Raw genomic sequence first — 13,097 nt, forward strand, 5'->3', positions numbered from 1 at the left:
TAGCGATCCCTAGAACACTGATTTCCCTATGTGTCTAAATAGGGTGCCATATGACTCACCTACAGTTGGGATTCCGATGGTCATTGCTCCGTGAGGAGCCCGACAGTCAGAATCCCAACTGTTACAGGCCATTTTCCCTCATGGGGGTCCATTAAAATTAAATCCCTGCAACCATAATGAGGCTGTCAGCCAGCCCTCCCCTAATACTCTGGTTCAGACACTGTCTGGACTCTCCCTCTCCGCTCCAAGTTGAGGATAGATCTGTGCTGGGTCCCCAAAACATGACTGTAACTAGTACTGCTTGGGACTAGAAGCGGAACCATTTTAGGTGCACCCAGTACATTGCACCAGTGCATGTCGCAGTGATGTGGTCAAACTGAACAATTTATGTAATAGGGTGTGAGAATCAGAAAGTGAGACATTTTGGAAGTTTTCCCATTTTTTTTTTAAGCAGCAAACAATCACATTGCAAAATCAACCTGTTTTTTCAGTGTAAATGACTGCCTCTTTAAAAAAATGGGAAATCACTCCCAAATTCTCTCACTTTCTGATTCTCACACCCTACTTCATTTGGCCCAATTTTTGTCACTGCTGCACGTCTGTCCCTGCTCCGCACAATGCTGCCGCCAGTCCAACGAACAAGCATCTGATTCCGAGCTGATTCCTGATGTGCTGTCTGAGCTGAATGAGACGAAGCTGCAGGGAGAGGAGGTACATGATTCCCACTCCACTGCTTATTGCTATAATAGTGGCTAACTCTCAATTCTTCTGGTAGAAGGAGGATCTGCCTTCCATGCTCTGCACTACTGGGCCCATGTAAGCTAATTATAACATTCTTTTCACAGCTCCGCCTCCTGGTCACTCACTGATTGTGACCCTCTCCCTGCATCTTCTCATGCACTGCCTCTCTCCGTCACCTTCTCCATCACCCAAAGTCACTCCTTGTCACCCATTCTCTGTCCCCCACTCCATCACCCACAGCTTCACCCTCTGTGTCACCCTCTCCGTTCCCCACAGTTTCTCACCGTGACCCACTTCGTGTTACCCTCCGCCGCAGCCTCCCTCTGTCACCCACAGCATCTACTGTATCTGTCACCCATTCCGTCTCCCTCTATGTCACCCACAACATCTCTCCTTCACCCTCTGTGTCACCCACAGACTCAAATAACATGCCCCTTCTCTTTTCCTGTAATTTTCCTCTGGATCCGTCCCTGACTTTATAACCAGAAACCCCTAAATTCAGTTGTTGGTTTTGTTTAATAAAACTTTCATGTCTGCATAAACTACTTACTCCTTGCAGTGATTTGTTAGCTTTTTTGGATCAATTGTTCTGTCCAGAAATCAGTTATTTTCAGCAGCCTAAAGTATTTAACTGTATAATTTCAGTAAACAATCTTATGTAAATACCTACATTGTACATTGGGTACACTGCTAGCAACCTGATACAACTGATTAATGTAAATTCTCCAAAATAGAAGATGTTTGCCCTAATAGAAGAAAAATAATAGTGTTCATATAATGTACCCCATACAGTAGACCATTTTTGATGCACAGGTATTAAAAGTGTTCTTAATGAATGCCCAGGGCTGTGCTTGAGGAATATGAATCACTGTAGTTACTGCCGGCAAATGATCTGAAGTCAATGAATTGAAGTTCAGTTAAATATTGCGCCCGTATGTTAATGTATGATTGCCTTCACCTGTGTTGAACTACAGTAGTTAATTGATGAGAAGGATGTATGAACACAGGTGGCGGCAATCATACATTTAAGTCCAGGAAGAGCATTTTGCACCTAATGGAATAATGTTGGAGGGTGTGAGTCTAGAACCTGATTCCTAGAGGAGGAGTCAGTGGTGCACAACGGGGCTTTCTCCTGTACCCCTGTGGACAGTCCAGCACTCAAGCTATCATTGACACATAACCATCCATATAGCAAACCGTGCACATCAGCAATAAAAACTGACATTTGTCTCAACTACTACATAACATCTGTTGTTATTTTTCATTATAGTTTTAGAATAAGGATCCAGAATCAGAAAGTGAAAAAGCAAGTCATTTTGGGGGAGATTCTCTAAGAAAGGAATGCGGTAAAAACCCAGTTATCGGGTTTTTATCGCATTTTGGGAAGCTGTAAGCATCCCCCGCCGGGTTAACGCCGTGGGGGGCATCGCCAGAAAAATCTGGCGATGCCCCATAGAAGCCAATGGGCTTCTACCGCATCCCACCGCCGCCCCGCACGGACCCCCGTCGCCCCGCATCGCCCCCTCCCCCGTGTCTGGGCAGCACAGCTCTGTGCTGCCCGGACCTGTGACCTCCTCCCTGCACTGATCCTCTTCCAGGTGCATTGAGGAGGAGAGCCCGGCGCAGCAGCAGCAGCGCCGGGTGTGTGATGGAGGGGGGAGCCGCCGGGACCTGCTGGGACCCGGCAACTCTCACCGCAAAGGACAGCTCTTAACGCAAGAGCTGTCCTTTGCTATAATTATCGCATATGTTACAACATATGCAATAATTATAAATGCGATGGGCGGAGAAGGGGGGCGGAGATTCTTAGAGACTCTCCCCCTTTGTCTGGAAAACATGGGGGAAGCAAATGCATCTATATTGATTTTCTGCAGGGTAAATACTGTCTGCTTCTGCGTGTAGCCCACATATATTAGACAGGGAATCGGTACATCTGTCAGACCAGACTTAGGTCTACAGTCATTAGGTCGACCCCGGAAGGTCGACTGGCCCCAAGGTCGACAGGGTTAAAGGTCAACATGACTTAAGGTCGACATGGGCCAAGGTCGACATGGGTTTAGGTCGACAGTCATTAGGTTGACATGAGTTTTTCACTGTTTTTTTACCCAAATGTCGACACAGTCGACATGGACACAGTTGGAGTTGAACCGCAGCCCCTCGCATCACTCGCGATGCTTCGGGCACACTATTTTATTCTTCCACCACGCCCTAGTGGATGGTAGGGCATGAAATACTGCCTGTCGGCACATGTCGGCTCAAAAAACAGAGAAAAACTCATGTCCACCTAATGACTGTCGACCTAAACCCATGTCGACATTGGCCCATGTCGACCTTAAGTCATGTCGACCTTGACACATGTCGACCTTTAACCCCGTCGATCTTGGGGCCAGTCAACCTTCCGGGGTCGACCTAATGACTGTCGACCTAAGTGTGGTCTGACAGATGACCGTTTCCCATTAGACAGCTTTATATTTACACTACAATTTTGATTTCAGTTTGAACACACAAACCTACCCAAATCTAACATCTCTGCACATGTTACATCTGCCCCACCTGCAGGGCCGGTGCTAGGCACCGGAGCACCCCAGGCGGGGGTGGGGGGTGTCGCCCCGGCGCCCACCGGAGCGCTGTTACCGGGGTGGGGTGGGGTGGAGGATGCGATCGCTCCGGGGGGGCGGCAGCGATGCAGCGGCAGCAGCCGAGTTTGCAGGGGGTAGGGGGGAACCCGCTCACCTGCCGGGTGCCTGCCATGTCGATTCACAGCGGCATTGGGCAGGGGTTGGGTAGTGATGCGGTGGCAGCCGCTGAGTTTGGTGGGAGTGGGGGGAAGCCGCTCACCTGCCGGGTGCCGCGTCTCTCCACAGCAGCGTTGGGCGGGTGGGTTGAACTTGTCGGAAGTTAAGTGACAGGGGGAGGGTGTGATGCATCGGCAGCCGACGAGGTTGCTGGGGGTGGCGGGGGAGCCGCTTAGCCGCTCACCTACATCCAGGGCCGGACTACCGCCCTCCAGTGGCCGGCGCCCTAGGCAAATGCCTAGAGCTGCCTAGTGGTGGCGCCGGCCCTGCCCACCTGCATAGCAGAAAGGCTTTGCCCTGTTGCTTGCTTTTTTGCATTATTTGAAAATCTGAATCAGGCCCAGTGTCAGGTTTGTCTTGGGGTTAAAAGAAGGGGTGTAAAAAGCATTGATGGCAGGAAAACATCTCACACTCATGGGGGGCTCTGTGAACACCTCAAAGTCAAAACATTGTTGTTTGCAAAAATTAATGTTTACTGCCCAAGTGCCCATCCCAAGCTTTCAGAATGTTCCCCAATGCACAATGGTATAGGGACAGCTTAAAGCACAGTACACAATAATCTAAACAATGAAAACACATCAATTTTACTGAATATCTCAGATTCTCGAATGTCTCATATTTATTTTATTGCCAGAAACAAAAAACAAGGTAATAAAATCCTTCAGCAAAACCCGTAGGAGCGTTGAGTAAAAAGTGCGAATACGGAGAACTGGTACCACACCTGCTCATTACGGAAATTCCCTTCAGACCTGATTCATTATAAAAAAATTATGAATTCAGGATTGACTGTAATGCAACATTTTATAGTCTATTTCTTTATTTTATCCGTGCCATAAATGAAAGCTTTGCATGGTACTGAAGACTGGCATCTGCTGAGCAAATTTTCTATTAATTACAAACACTTTGAAAACCACAGGTGCAGCTGTCTGTCTAGTAAGCGAACAACAGTCATATCAGAAGCTGCATGTCTAGCTGCGATTCATTAAAATATGCAGTTACAAATCATTTTGTGTGGCATAAAGTTTGTTTCTATGTATTTTACTGACTTTGTAATAATGGACGTTTCTGGCACTCAAAAAATTATATTATGCTGGTTACACACACTGGCCAATCCATCGGCCTATATATTGCTGGTCCGTCAGCCAGTGTGTACCAGAAATATGCCTGTGAACAATGTCATTCACAGACTTATTGCAACGGCTGTGTAGCGCAACCGATATCCAATCGGCCAATCACCCGTACACCTGCTGTACAAGCTGACGGTTATTGATAGCACAACTGGGCACATATAGAAACCCCTCTAGTTGTGAAGTCAGTCACGACTGATCTGACAGGATAAATGCAGAATACACTGCCCGATCCATCTGCAGATATAACTTTTATATAAAATCATGTACAGAAGAGAGAGTGGATCGTTAACAAGGGCCATGCGGCAGAATGCACTTGATGCTGGCAACCCGCCGGGTCTCTGCAGCTGCAGAGATCGCCATTTGTGTGACAGGAAGTGATGATGTTCTTTCTTTGTGATACTGTACTTAAACCACAAGCTTTTAGCTCAATCAGGTGGAACCCCACACTGTGCAAGTGTGTATAAACTTGTAAAACAGCATATTTTAATACCGTGTGTATGGAATATAACATGCTGCACGTTTGCATTGCTGTCAGTTTCTATACACGCAGCATGCAAATAATGGTGAGGTGTATGGTGAGTATAAAACTACATGGCGGCGGTGGCCCCAGATTAGTAAAACAATTTAATCAGAATTATCCAGCATTCTTTTTGCTTGTTTTATAAAATTATGTAGAAACCACAGTTTCATTTTAGTTCAAATATTCCTGCTATGGTGATGGGATTACAGATTGTTAATAATTGTGATTATTAATACAAAGGCCCCTCTAAAGAGAAAATATAGAAACCTTGTATTCATGAATATAATTTCCCCTATAAACATAGCTGGAATAACCATTACTATCTATCTATAATGATGTATTAGTATTTATATATACAGTGCAGTACAGTATAATGTACAACCTGTCACACAACACATTCTGTAGTTTTCAATTTCCATAATCTAACTGTAAATATAAAAATGCAATGTCACCACACTCTAATAGCGTGTCAGAAAGCATTATTCACAGTAATCTCTAACTATTTAGACTTTTTCATCAATATTTAAATTGACTCTTAACAACCAGAACATGGAAAAAAGAGGGTCTTCTTTTTAGTTTCTCCATATAACAGAAGTTTCCTAGGTAACTACTACAAACAAGCCCAATTACTGATTCCATCATTAACAACAAATTGCCGTTTTAATAGCATAATAACAGTAGTACTTTCACCTGTGCTGATAATCCTAGGGCTGATCCTTTCTTGGACTGCCCACCTTTTCTCTGCTTGTGAAAGTTGCCTGTGGGCTTATTATCCCGGTGTGTTGTCGCCTCCTGGCTTATGTTGTGTGTTTTGTCTCCATGGCAACATAAGATTGCTGTTTCTATTGCAGAGCTACATGTCCTGCCTGTTGTGCAGTAGTAACCTCAGCAAACGCGTTCAATCTGCTCCTGGCTTCAGTCATTCTAAGTTTTAAAAGGTTCTTGTATAATATTTTTTTTGTATATTTACAATTTTATTTTCAATATAAATTTATTGAACAGCTATAGTTTTTTTGGTACTTGTTTCCTAGCACGGCGCCCATCGCATACCATCGCATGCCTTAATTAGTGTTACGCGATGGTATGCGATGGGACCCGATTTTCAGGTCCTAAGAGCCGCACTGTACAATTTTAAAATCGCATTGCATGCCATTAAAATGGCATGTGATGCGATCGATGCGATCAAAACGATGATTTAATTGTACATGGGTGATTAGTATGTTATATGCACCCCCATCGTTAACGCCACCGCCACTAGTAACGCCAACCCGAAGCGTGGCAAGCGACCTTTTCATACAGTCACTATCCACGTCGGCGTGGAGTTGTTTTTATATAGTGTGGCGAGCACTATGTGGGAGCCCGAAGCGCGGCAAGCGCACGCGGAATACATGTAAAGTTATCCACGTCCCCTGGCGGGGCTCGCTGCGCTCGCCACGCTTTGGGCTCGGTGGCATGCTGCGCTCATTACACTATATAGAATCGAAAATCGGTTCTCCCACCCAGCCCCCCAGATAGGTGGGCTAGCCTCATATGTTTAGCAGGTAAATTGCGTCATTTAGTTACATTACATCCCCCTCCCCCCCCCCCCCGAATCAAGGCATTTACAGGAAAGTATTATTCTACTGTACACATTAAAGCAATTGTATATGCAAGGAGCCACTGGTGTGTACAGTGTGTGGGGTATAGATGCCTACATGGCATTGGACGCCCGGCGCCCCTCATCCACTTCTCATAATAGGCCCTAAGCTGTACAGACTTTAAACCTGACCAGTATGCCTTCCCCGCGCCCTGCCCCCACCTACTATTATTTTGACTTGTATATTATTTCTGCTACTCTGCTGCACTGAACCCCACAGCAAATTCCTAGTATATGCCTGTATTCCTTCATTTAAAGCTGATTCTGATTTTCAGCTCCAGGCCCATTTGGCCCTTAATCCATCCCTGAGTGACCCTAGAACATATACTCCTGATACTTCCTGTATATTATCTTGCATTCACAGATCCCTCCCTATACAGGCTGCTGCTTTGGTGTTCTCCCATCTTATCATGACGCAGATAACTGAAATGTCTCAGGAACAAGCAATTACACAACTAGGGACTGAATATGTCCCACAATATCATGTACAAACACATTCTGCCTGACGTCACTCCTCCACAAAAGACATAATAAAAACACTTTCATAAGTTTTGGTTTCTAATCCTACCCAGTACAGCATGTTGCCTGGTTTGGTTGGTACTTTCTCTGTCTACTTTATCTCTCACCAAAGTTTGATACAACTTCCCCCAAAAGAGCAATGCCCATATTTGAAGAGAGTGGGAGGGCAAAGATGGAAAGGGTGGATAGGAAATGGAGGGGAAAGAGGGGCAAGATTGGAGAGGACGGTGGAGAAGGGAGATGAGGAGGAAGAAGGGAGTGGTGGAAAAGGGGGAGAAGGGAAAGGGGGATAAGAGAGGGAGCGACTGGGGGAAAATGGAGAGGGGGGAGAAGGGCAAGAAGAGGTGAAGAAGGGAGAGGGGAGGGGGAGAATAGAGAGCAGGGGTTTGAAATGGTTGTGACAGGCAGGCAGGGACTGTGTGTCCCCCTCAATACAAATGAAGTATCTGTACACATTTGACAGTGGCGGCTGGGTCTCTTGCTCTCTCTCCTCCTGGCGCTGGGTCCCCTGCTCACCAGCGCCGTGTGTCATTGTCCCTCTCCCGATGCCTGGTGCCTTGTATCTTCCTCCTAAGGGCAGGTCCCCCACTCACCGGCGCCGGGTGCCTTGTTCGATCCTCCTGACCCCAGGATCACCGCCCACCGGTACCGGGTGCCTAGTTCCTTACCCCCACCGGGTTCCACACCTGCCATGTCTCCAATTTGCCATTGCCAGGGGGGGCGCTGGCTCTGGTTATCCTGCTCCCTTTTGGTAGTGCCAGCAGCATCGAGTCTCCTGCACACCACCCCTGCAGAGTGTGAAAGGGAGCACATGACAGGGATATAGACACTGCCCGCTACAGTAGCTCTATTAAAAATAAATAGATAAAAAGGGTGCAGGGGACTGCCTGTTGGGACCTCAGGCCCCCCATCCACCGGGCCCCATAGTAGCTGCATCCCCTGCACCCTCTATAGTTATGCCACTGATAACCAGTGTGCTAGTTATAACCTAAAGGGCTGTATTCTGAAGCGCTAGGTAGTGTTTGTATGAGAAGAGAGATCAACCGTGTCGAAGGCAGCTGAGATAGAAGAATAAGACGTGATCTCATATGCAGTGATGAAAGACAGAAATACTGTAAGTGCATGTTTATGTGCTGTATGTCTGTGTATGTATGCAGAAGTTTGAAAAAAAAAAAGGCAGCAGTTCTGAATTAAAGATAAATTGGATATGGCTTTGATCCTGGTACAGGCAATTTGTCAAATTCATATTAAAGCTCATTGCTATAAGCCTATTGCATACCTGTGAACAAATATGTATTTTAATAAGAAGAAAATGGACATCTTGGCTGTCTACCGTACCAACAGTCCTAGGAGGCATCATTGGATCAACTTTGATACCATTGGCTGGCTGCATAACTCATGGGGCCATGCAAGCCTATGGCTGTAGGTCTTAGCACGACTCCAGGAAACTGCCGTACTCTGACGGAGATCCTGGCCTCATCCCAAAAACAATCCCCACTTCCCTGGTCACAAGCTAGCCGTCCCTGTAGACTCACCAATCGAAATGCCAGCTGTCAGTATTCCGTGTCTGCATCCTGATCCTTGCGAAGGTCTGGAACCGGTTTCTGAATTTTATGATGTAAACCAGGTATGGTACATTATAAGACTACTGACCTGCCAGCATTACACTACTGTATTGTTATTTGTCTAGCTTACATTAATGATAAAATATACTTGCCTTGTACTGCGAGAAGAATTGGGGGGGGGGGGGGGGTTAGGTTTAGGCACTACTGGATTACTTAGGGTTGAGCTATGGGGGGAGAGGTAGGTTTAGGCACCTACAAAGGGAGGTTAGGCTGCGAAGTGGTAGGGGTTAGGTGCAAGGTAGTTAGGCATTAGCACGGAGGGCTATGTCAGGCTGTGGCTGTGGGCAGGGAGGTTTAGAGTGGGTCAGGGGAAGGGTAAGGCTGTGGGCAGGGAGTTTTAGAGTGGGGCGGGTGAAGGGTAAGTACAGTTAACTGATAGACATTCCTCTATACATACATTGCCTTTCAATACAGACTAGTATATCCTGTACATCCGATTCCCAACTATGCAGCATGGCACATTGAGACCACTACTATCACCTCCCCCCAGGCAGTGAATCAAGGTAGCTACTTCCCCGTGCACCAATATATGACATCTTACCAGTAAGCTCCGTTGCTGCTGGCCAGTTTAGCGATGTTGTTGGTGGGCGGGAGTGATGTGCTGTCACTGGCGCTGCTGCCCGCTGAGGAGTCGGAGGAGACACATTGGGGCAGATGTATTAAGCCTTAACAAGAGATAAATGCAAGGGCGATAAGGAGAGCTAAATGTCCAGCCAATCACCTGCTAACTGACTTTTTTCAAACACAGCCTGTAACATGGCAGTTAGCAGGTGATTGGCTGGACATTTATCTCTCTTGATCACCCTTGCATTTATCTCTTGTTAAGGCATAATACATCTGCCCCATTGTCCCTCTGAGCTGCTGATGGTGGGGGTAGGGGAAGAGGCAGTTACGTGCTGTGGGAAGTGGCTGCTCTCCCTGCTTACAAGCTGCCTGCTGAGGAGAAGGAGAGGCAGCATCCAACTGATGCTGTCAGTGGGGGTGGGAGAAAAGGCACACACCCGCCTTTGCGTCCAACAGGGAGCAGCTGCTGTCAACCACCCACTAAGGGGGGGGGAGAGGCAGCGTCCCGTTGCTGCCTCCTCCAGTCCCGGCTCGGAGCTGCTGTAAGCGGGGGTGTGAAGAGAGGCAGGCAGCTGCCCTTTTCTTCCTGCAGGGAGCTGCTGTCTTTGCTTTTGCGCTGCCTGCTAGAGAGGAGAAGTAAAGGCAGCACGTGTGCCAGTGAGGAAACTATAGAAGGGGCAGGAGGTGCATTTGTTATGGGGCCCCCCAAGCCCTCTGGCCCCATAGAAAGCGCACCCCCTGCACCCTCTATTTTTTTTATTGATTTGACTCCACCTCTTTCAAAGGCCCGGTATTCTTGTGTGAAATGGTGCACTTGCCAGGGATACAGCTGCTATATGGCTATGGCTGCATCCGCGGCCTGCAGCTGCTCCTGCACTCAGTCAAGATTGGGCAGTGAGGCACAACTCCATGAGGCAGTAGCTGCGGCATAGCAGGGCCATAGGGCAGAACAGTGGAAGGAAATGTCAGCATGTGATTATCCCCACACGAGGTGAGTGCATGGCTTGCATCTTGTTAAGATTGCATGCTGAAAAGTACATTGGCAGGCATTTCTCTAGCCACTGCCAGGGCCAAGAAAGTATAAATGACCACCAAGCCCACAGCCCAGACCACAGGCGTAGGGGGGGTTGTCTCTGGTGGAGCTCAAACTCCAGGAGACAGTGAGGAAAGAGGGCATACCTGCGGCCCCCTCTCCTCCCTCCTCCACTGCACTGAAGAACAGGATGCAAAAGGCACCATAGAGCCTCTGCCTTGACCGCCGCCTTGGAGGAGATAGAGGAGTTTCTGTCAAAGCAGCACAGCATGTCCAGCGCTACCCAGTACTGCGGATTCCAGGAGAGTTGGCATACAATTAGAATGGAACCCCCTTGGGCACTGAGCATTTACCCCGCCCCCACACACACACACAATGAGCATGTAAGTTCCCTTGGCAATGAACATGTACCCTGCCCCCCTGGTAATGAGCATTTAACCCCCCAAGCATGCAAATACCCTCCTCCCTGGGAAAAAAGCATACAACCCCCCCCCCCCTTGGTAATGAGCATTTAACCCCATAGCAACGAGCATGTACCTTCCTCCTGGCATGAAGCTTTTAACAAACCCCCGCCCTCTTTGCAACGAGCATGTGACCCCCTCACTTGCAACAAACATGTAACCTACCCTCGCAATGAGCATGTAAATCCCCCTGGCAATGAGCATGTAGCCCCCTCCTACCAATGAGCATGAAACCACTGGCAATGACCAAGATATCTCAGGCAACAAGCAAAAAATTCCTTGGCAAGGAGCATGGTGGGAGTGCTGTAAGAGGGCCATTCACAGCACTAAGGGTGCTACTGTGGAGTGATTGTTAGAAGGGGCTGGGGAAGTGGGGTTTGTGAGGTGGATAGTTGAGGAAAAGGGAGTGCTGTGAGGTAGACTCTGATATGGAGTGGGGTGACAAGTGGTGAACAGTGAGAGGGAAAGTGAATGCTGTAAGGGGGACAGTAAAGGTGATGGGTTAAAATAGGGTGGAACAAGTTCTGACTCTGCCCATACGCCCACCTTGCCCAACCACAGCAGTGCACACCACCTGCTGCCTGGAGCCTCGTACACCCCCCACGGGGACAGGGTGTTTCCAGTTTATGTTACAGAATAGGGAGGGGAGGGATTGATAGTGCTTGAGGCAGTGTGTGTGTGTTTTTTTTTGGGGGGGGGGGGCAGAGATATCATTAAATGCAGCCCTGAGATTTCTGCTTATGTGTATGGATAAACAACTAGGTCAACATGCACGAAGGTCGACGTGAGCTATATCGAAAAAAAAAAATTAGGTTGACAGTCAAAAGGTCGACATGGGTTTTTTTTCACTTTTTTTAACCGAATGTCGACACTTGATTGTAAGCAGAACCAGACTGGAACCGAAGGTGTGACCAGACTGGAATTAGACTGGAACTGGAAGCGGACTGAAACTGAAAAGTTACTGGAGTGGAACTGGATTATAACTGGAACTGGATTGGAACCAGAGAGTGACCAGTATGGAACTGATGAGACCAGGGCTGCTGTCACAAATTGTGGGGCCCTGGACTGACCAATTGGGCAGGACCCCATAGGGCTGGGTGCTACAGTGTAAGTGGCATATATATATATATATATTTATATATATATATATAGCACGATCAGTCGGCACTTGCAATCTGCAACAAAGTGGTGGTGCACTGGACAAGCAAAACTCCAATGTATACGCACGATCTCCGGCACTCGCCTCTGCTTCAAGAAAACTCACATACTCAGTGTGTGCAGTTGTGCAACGTTTCGGACCCGTTTATTGCGGTCCGTCGTCAGGCAGCATAGTATATATATATATATATATATATATATATGGATAACAGAAAGAAAGTCTGTGAATCAACAGCGCTAAGTGGATTACTTGTAAAAACCAGTGGAAAGTCCAGCAAGACAGCGCTTAGTGGAACATAGACACCAAAGTCCAAATTCGGGACTGCAGCTCCTTCCCAGTGAATCCCCGGACTCGTGGGGAATAGAAAGATCTGTTCAAAAAAGAATAAAGGAGGAGCGCTCCATAGTGTAAAACAGTACAATTTATTGGACCAATATAGCAGGATAACGAGACATAAGGTAGGACTCGTACCAAAAATAAAACAGGGATGAACTGGTTACCACGTGATATGTATCATAAAGCCTGGCAATACTCCTACCGCCGTCCGGGGCTCTGTGGTGGGCACACGATCTCCCGCTGCAGGCGCAGCGTGTCGGAACCACGATCAGGAACAGACGCCGGAGGGAGCAGCACAGGTGAGCAGCGGCAGAACGTCACCAGAGCACGCCCTAACGCGTTTCGTCAGGAGACTTCGTCCTCTGAGACAGTTGTTGCTAGGAGCAAGTCACTAGAATAACCAGGCTGGTTAGCTGGAACCGAACTGGGGCTTGCTAGAAGAACAGACTGGAGCCATTCTGATACAAAGTACCAGGGAGTGCAGAACAGGGCTTTTTCTTCAGCAGAACTGGCAATCTAGACTTGACAGTAAAGGCACCCATACACATGAAATATCGGGTGAAATCAGCCCAAATCGC

At 47.7% G+C, this 13,097-nt stretch overlaps 1 protein-coding gene across 3 annotated transcripts in view; it reads right to left on the minus strand.

Annotated features, from left to right (window-relative positions):
• ERICH6B (glutamate rich 6B) overlaps nucleotides 1–5,991 on the minus strand; it is a 122,998-nt gene extending 117,007 nt beyond the window's left edge. For all 3 annotated transcript variants that reach the window (XM_083168966.1, XM_083168965.1, XM_083168967.1), the window contains exon 1: nucleotides 5,877–5,991. The gene's annotated coding sequence lies outside the window, so the exon portion shown is untranslated. The remainder of the gene's footprint in view (nucleotides 1–5,876) is intronic.
• Nucleotides 5,992–13,097: the final 7,106 nt, after the last annotated feature.

This window comes from Crinia signifera, chromosome 2 (assembly GCF_055691185.1).
Source record: "Crinia signifera chromosome 2, ASM5569118v1, whole genome shotgun sequence".
NCBI lineage: Eukaryota > Metazoa > Chordata > Amphibia > Anura > Myobatrachidae > Crinia > Crinia signifera.